This window comes from Pygocentrus nattereri, chromosome 8 (genome assembly GCF_015220715.1).
Source record: "Pygocentrus nattereri isolate fPygNat1 chromosome 8, fPygNat1.pri, whole genome shotgun sequence".
Classification (NCBI taxonomy): domain Eukaryota; kingdom Metazoa; phylum Chordata; class Actinopteri; order Characiformes; family Serrasalmidae; genus Pygocentrus; species Pygocentrus nattereri.
Genome location: NC_051218.1, coordinates 46,575,697 through 46,581,628, shown reverse-complemented (window position 1 = coordinate 46,581,628; position 5,932 = coordinate 46,575,697). Strand labels below are relative to the sequence as shown.

The 5,932-nt window shown below is 35.9% G+C and overlaps 1 long non-coding RNA gene across 1 annotated transcript; it reads left to right on the top strand.

Moving 5' to 3' along the window:
- The first annotated feature begins 563 nt into the window (after window positions 1-563).
- Window positions 564-3,114, top strand: LOC119263854. The gene is made up of 4 exons (XR_005130553.1): window positions 564-818; window positions 1,322-1,420; window positions 1,928-2,021; window positions 2,899-3,114. It is a non-coding gene; the product is annotated as an uncharacterized LOC119263854 (long non-coding RNA).
- The last annotated feature ends 2,818 nt before the right edge of the window (window positions 3,115-5,932 follow it).

Here is a 5,932-nt window from a genome sequence, read left to right as displayed (position 1 = left end):
CTGAGTAATATCACGTTCTAGCTAAAGTGGGAAAGATATGATATATTGGAGGTAAATGAGAATATTAGCTTCCTGTTCCTCGCTTAGTGGACGAGAGAGAGCATCCATTTGATGTGGAAAACAATAATGGCACACAGTTTCCAAGAGTAACACCAAAGAGAGTCAGCCACCATCCCCGTTAGAACCTGTTCTATCTACTTGTTCCTCAGCAAGTGATCAGGTGACTTTTGGTCATTGACAGGTGTTCCTTAGATATGAAAACAGCCAACTTTGATACGTGTAGCTTTACGATATATAGAATTAGAAAATGAAAGGGCAAAAGTATATCGTGAGCAAGTTTGGAAGTTCCAGAACGTCATATTTTGTCAGTTATGTTTAATGTATGTGATGACTTCACGGAGTCCCCACAATGCAGGCTTTGGTTAAATATGTGTAAATGAGAGAGATGTTGGGAAAATACTGTTAGCTAGCCTAGTGTCCCCACAAGTCACATGGTCACAAAATGTGTTTAAGCGTCCTCACAAAGAATGTTTAGGCCTTAATGTGTGTAAGCAGTGAGGAAACACTACATTTGCATATCTCAGTGCATGTTTGAGTTTTGCAAAGTTGTAACATGTCTTCTGCTTTATGTTTGGTCCAATGTAATAGAAGTGTTATGTGTATATGAAGTCTGTCTTTGAATTTCTTGGTTAATTTCTCAATGTACCATATTTGAACAAATCAGGGAGGACACAGTTTCCAAGAGTAACATCAAAGAGAGTCAGCCACCATCCCCGTCAGAACCTGTTCTATCTACTTGTTCCTCAGCAAGTGATCAGGTAAGCCTCTTTTGGTCATTGACAAGTGTTCCTTAGATGTGAAAACAGCCAACTTTGATACGTGTAGCTTTACAATATATAGAATTAGAAAATGAAAGGGCAAAAGTATATCGTGAGCAAGTTTGGAAGTTCTAGAACGGCATATTTTGTCAGTTATGATTGTTGTATGTGATGACTTCACAGAGTCCCCACGATGCAGGCTTTGGTTAAATATGTGTAAATGAGAGAGATGTTGGGAAAATACTCTCAGCTAGGATAGTGTCCCCACAAGTCACATGGTCACAAAATGTGTTAAGCGTCCTCACAAAGAATGTTTAGGCCTTAATGTGTGTAAGCAGTGAGGAAACATTACATTTGCATATCTCAGTGCATGTTTTGAGTTTTACAAAGTTGTAACATGTCTTCTGCTTTATGTTTGGTCCAATGTAATAGAAGTGTTATGTATATAGGAAGTCTGTCTTTGAATTTCTTGGTTAATTTCTCAATGTACCATATTTGAACAGGTCAGGGAGGACACAGTTTCCAAGAGTAACATCAAAGAGAGTCAGCCACCATCCCCGTCAGAACCTGTTCTATCTACTTGTTCCTCAGCAAGTGATCAGGTAAGCCTCTTTTGGTCATTGACAGGTGTTCCTTAGATGTGAAAACAGCCAACTTTGATACATGTTGCTTTACGATATATAGAATTAGAAAATGAAAGGGCAAAAGTATGTCGTGAGCAAGTTTGGAAGTTCCAGAACGTCATATTTTGTCAGTTATGTTTAATGTATGTGATGACTTCACGGAGTCCCCACAATGCAGGCTTTGGTTAAATATGTGTAAATGAGAGAGATGTTGGGAAAATACTGTTAGCTAGCCTAGTGTCCCCACAAGTCACATGGTCACAAAATGTGTTAAGCGTCCTCACAAAGAATGTTTAGGCCTTAATGTGTGTAAGCAGTGAGGAAACATTACATTTGCATATCTCAGTGCATGTTTGAGTTTTGCAAAGTTGTAACATGTCTTCTGCTTTATGTTTGGTCCAATGTAATAGAAGTGTTATGTGTATATGAAGTCTGTCTTTGAATTTCTTGGTTAATTTCTCAATGTACCATATTTGAACAAATCAGGGAGGACACAGTTTCCAAGAGTAACATCAAAGAGAGTCAGCCACCATCCCCGTCAGAACCTGTTCTATCTACTTGTTCCTCAGCAAGTGATCAGGTAAGCCTCTTTTGGTCATTGACAGGTATTCCTTAGATATGAAAATAGCCAACTTTGATACGTGTAGCTTTATGATATATAGAATTAGAAAATGAAAGGGCAAAAGTATATCGTGAGCAAGTTTGGAAGTTCCAGAACATCATATTTTGTCAGTTATGTTTGTTGTATGTGCTGACTTCACGGAGTCCCCACGATGCAGGCTTTGGTTAAATATGTGTAAATGAGAGAGATGTTGGGAAAATACTCTCAGCCAGGATAGTGTCCCCACAAGTCACATGGTCACAAAATGTGTTAAGCGTCCTCACAAAGAATGTTTAGGCCTTAATGTGTGTAAGCAGTGAGGAAACACTACATTTGCATATCTCAGTGCATGTTTGAGTTTTGCAAAGTTGTAACATGTCTTCTGCTTTATGTTTGGTCCAATGTAATAGAAGTGTTATGTATATAGGAAGTCTGTCTTTGAATTGTGTCCTGGTCACAAAATGTGTTAAGCGTCCTCACAAAGAATGTTTAGGCCTTAATGTGCATAAGCACTTTGAGTGACAGATGTAAGCATTATAAAGCCTGTCTAAATGTCTGATTTTAATGTTGAAATCTTTTACCTCAGTCTGTAAGTTTTAGAATTCAGTTTCTTAATCTTGTTTACTGTTTGTAAATACATTTTTTATGTAATTAAGGACCAATTTTATTCCAACCAAAGATGAAAATCCAGCAGATAATCCAGGTCAATGTCTGGAGCTGAAGATTTCTGATTTGTCTCATTGTGATTCTAAAGTGTCAATATTTTTATACATAAACAGAGAACTTATCTTTAAATTACGTAGCATTTCTTGTACTTTGGTCACACTTGCTGTCTATTTGTACCATATATTTACAGAGGACTGGAAAGAACACAATATCAGAAAACAGTGCTCAAGAGAACTATCAGCTGTTGCAATCAGGACCTGTTCTGTTTGCTTGTTCCTTAGCAAGTGATCAAGTAAGTCTCTTGTGGTCATTCCCAAGTGTTTCTTAGATCTGAAAATTGCCAACAAGGTTGAAATTGAATTTAGCATCTTTACAGTATATGTAGAATTAGAAAATCAAAGGGGAAAAGTATATCTTGAGCTGTGATAATTAGACGGTCATAAAGTGTGTTAGGCGTCCTCAAAGTATTTTTGACCTTGAATTCATTTTTTTTTTAAATTTTTGTATTCACTGTTGTTGAATGGAACTATTGATGTACCTCATTAATGTAAGCTTGTCACAGTTATTACATAAACGCTAAATTTATTTGACATGATCACAATTATGTAAGTCATTAGATTTCACAGTCATTGTTACAAAAAGCAGAATTTGAACTGGGTGCATTGTGGTGAGGAAATAAAAATACTTGATGACATTATGAGGCTTATGAAAACAGTTATGACTTAGAGTGAGTAATGTTTGTTTTGGTTAACAGTGCAGCTAGTTCTAAAGTTTTTAGCATGTATGATGGCAAAATTCGTTTTGATGATTTAGTTCTTTGTGGGAAAAACTCTACTCATAATTCTTTTCATAACTTATTAATCTGTAGACACTTGTGAGTATGTATATGCACACAACAGTGTAGTTTATTATTTAGCTACTAAGCAAACACAGGTTAATCAGCTAATTCAGCTACTTTTGGCTTGCATACAGTGAACAATTAAATCATTAATCACTATTATTTGTATGACAAAAGTGATCATGACGGGCCAAGATTTAACCACCTACTTTCTGAAAATCTGTTTAAAGTATGGAGTTGAAGCCTTTTGATTGTTCTCATTCTTGTCTAAAGGATAATATTCTTAAAGGGGTTTTTGTTCAATTGCATAGCATCTCTTCAGTTGTGTACTAATTCATGATTTTGTAAAATTGTACCATATATTTGCAGAGGTCTTAGAAGGACACAATTTCAGAGAGCAGTGCTCAAGAGGACTGTCTGCCATTGCAGTCCAGACCTGCTCTGTCTGCATGTTCCTCAGCAAGTGATAAGGTAAGTCTCTTGTGGTTATTCACAAGTGTTTGTTAGGCATGAAAATCACCAACTCTGAATTTTCTACAAGTGCTTCTTAGGGCACAGTACAGATTTTGCTTACTTTAAGGTCATTTTCATACTTGACTAACTTGTGTGTGTATACTTGTCAGCCTAAGTTATATACTCAATACTGAAATTGTGTAGGATTTTAAGCATACCTTGGGCATTGCAAAGTATGTTTTATCATTATCTCACATTTTAATTCTAAAATATATAATATTACAGATGACAGAGTAGGACACAGTTTTGCTGTTTTGTCAAAGAGAATCATTAGCCACTGTCATAGTCAAGACTCCTTCTTGCTACCTGTTCTACCTATTCATGTTCAAGTCTCTCGTAGTCATGTACATTTGAACTTTACAGATGAGAAATTCCAATCCTGAGAAGATTGCATGGGTCACCCCTATGTCTCGTCAGTCAGAGCCTCTGAAGGATGACAGCAACAACAGCAGTTCTGGGCAGGTACATTTCTTTAAAAGTCATTAGTTTTTAAAAGCTTTCTGAAGTTGTAATCAGGACATGGGCTCAGCTGAACTTTTGAATGACAAGAAGTTTCTAATTACAGTATAGCACACTAACAATTCAGAATGAATGAACTTTCATACAATTCTGAGAAGAAATGTTAGAACGTAATATAGGCTCTCATATCAATGCACCTTCCCAGTCTTAGTTGCACAAATGTAACAGGCTGAAGTTAAATCATTCCATACAGTATTAAATCTACCGACAATTTAACTATGTTATGAGCATGCTTCTTTTTTACATTGATTTAACTCTGCAACTCCCTCAACAATGTTGTATGTTTTTCTTCTTTTATTGAAGAGTTCTTCGTCTGGAAATACTGATGACGAGCATGCGCGTGTACCTAAATTAAGAAGGACTAGAAGTATTCTAGTAAGTATTTCATATTCATTCCAATGCAGATAAGTTTCATTAGAATATTAATTCATAGCTTAAAATTTCAATTAATTTATGGGCATGTGCCAGTATAATGTATATGCAGTATATTGCAATGTTAAAGACACACAGTAACGCTATTGTGAACTTCAAAACATTAAAAAAGCTGCAGGCCATAGACACACAACAGCCATTATTTAACAAACTCTCACTGCCACTGCAATGTCGTGCTATGAGCACATGTTAAGGTTATTACACACCAAGCAAGATGAGGGAAAAAATTCACAATATTCAGATGTAGTCAGCAATTTATTATTATTATTAAAAATTTATTTTTGTTATATCTTCTAATTTCTATGGCAAACTGTGACATAATATAGGATGTTTATCACAATCTGGAATCGTGAAAGGAGAAGTTTTTAACATTTCAGCAGTTAAAATAGAGCTTCATGAAATATTTCGCACACCTCATATCTCCATCAATCTGTGCAAATAAGGTAAAGTAAATGCTCTTTACAGAAAGGGGTAAAAGTTTTGATCTTTAGTTGACTTAATATGATATCTCAGTGGAATTTATGTCTGGGTATTGACTAAGGGGCATTCCATATCTAATTTTCATTTTCTTTAGACGTAAGTATGCTTGATTTTGTATTTTCACCTGTTCTGTTGCTCTTTGATCAAATTGAACACCAGGTTTACTTCTAAACTGATTGGGCTGATATCCTCCTGTGAAATTCTCAAATACACCACTGAATTCCTTTTTGCCAATGCCTCTTGCAGTGAGCCAAGTCATGCCCATACTTTGACACTAGAATCACTGAGACTGAACATGGGTATGATGTTCATTCTGCAGAATGTAGTGACTGTTTTACTAGACATCCTAGATCTTCCATAATTTGTACGTCAGGTAGTATGGCACAAAACTAGAAACAAATTCACAGCTCTTTTCAGAATTGTGTAATTTTATTCTTGTAAA